This window comes from Melitaea cinxia, chromosome 30, assembly GCF_905220565.1.
Source record: "Melitaea cinxia chromosome 30, ilMelCinx1.1, whole genome shotgun sequence".
In the NCBI taxonomy this organism is placed as follows: Eukaryota; Metazoa; Arthropoda; class Insecta; order Lepidoptera; family Nymphalidae; genus Melitaea; species Melitaea cinxia.
This window is the reverse complement of record NC_059423.1, coordinates 2942181-2943781: the sequence shown is the minus strand read 5'-3', so window position 1 is coordinate 2943781 and position 1601 is coordinate 2942181.

The window sequence follows — 1601 nt, the reverse complement described above, 5'->3', positions numbered from 1 at the left end:
CGTATGCTACATTGCGCTATCAGAGTTTTTAAAGTGGTTGAGTATTTATACAAGAACCCGACAACAACCGTAGGGACGTTACCCGCCAGACACAATTCCGTCTAGTCGGAGGACGCCCCTTTGCAATGGCGGACGAGAACTTCACATCACGTTGTTCCTCACAAACTATACGCACCACAAACTACATCAGTATGTTGCGCGATAGATGTCGCCACAAGGTAAATGTACTGTATACTTTATAAGAACAAAAAGAACGAAAATACTCTATTTTGATTTCTTTAGGATTTTAAAAAGTTTAGCTGTCGTAGATGTCGCTGCTCACCAGCGCCACATCACCTAAACACTCATTTTAAAATTTTCTGATCTTTATGGAGAAATGGCTTTATTAAACAAACTTAATAATCAGGTATCTACTTCTAAGGGTTTTGCAGAACTATCAACTGCAACCAACTATCAACTGCAAAAAATGGCAGCAAGTATTTAATAAGAGTGATGACAATTTAATAAACTTATATAAATCTGTGTGTTACGTCAGCAAAGAATATAGCTACTCTCGTCCGTGGATGTCGTAAGAGGCGACTAAGGGATAACACAGTTTCACTACCACCTTGGAACTTAAAAAGCCGACGCGGCATAACCATTCAACTGCTGGCTTTGAAATACACAGACCGAATACAGAATGAATAGCAAATGGCGAGACGAACGAAACAAAGCGTCTCTGAATTTGATAAAAAATGAGTTACTTATTTATTTTAATTTAATATAGACTGTAAAGATGTCGTGCAATTTTTAAGTAGAAATACTAATTTGATACAAGCTGCAAAAATCAATAAAAAATATGTTTTTAAATTTAATAAAAAAGAAAAAATAAATTGTACTTTATGTTGATACTATGTACTATTTTATCTTACCTACAATACCCAATGTATAAACTTAATTATTAAACGCTTCACACTCAACGGCTCCCAGTAGGATTTTTCCTGTGTTGGGGGTCTGGAAACACAAACAATACACAAGCACAACGCCCAGACCACGACAAACATCTATATGGTCGATACAAATGTCTGTCGTGAGCAGGAATCGTACCCGCGACCGCCAGTGCAACAGCCAGTGCTATGACGCCAACGCGTCGTCTAAATCATCAAATATAATCAATACTTTACTGTACTTTAATTGAAAAAAAGGTGGCAACCTTATGTCTAGCTGTGGACTGCAATAGGCTTAACTGACTAACTGAATAATTTTTATAAATTATTAATTAATTATTTAAAAAATTCATTTTGAATATTATATATGATAAATATATATTTTTTAATTATTTAAAATTTTCACGTTTTATTTATTCTTGATTTTATTTCAGCGCCATCGAGGAAAATTCAACAGAAGTAATTGTTACTGTTCTTATGTTCTATTAACTTACATTATAAAAAAAATATTTACGATATTATATATGAAGAAACATTTTTAATTATTTGAATGGTTATTTTTACATGCTTTATTTATTCTTGAATTTATTTCTTTCGACTATAATTTTTAATGCCTAAAACGGAACGTAAAAGCACACACAGACACTTCACTTCATTCAATTGAACGTTTAACGA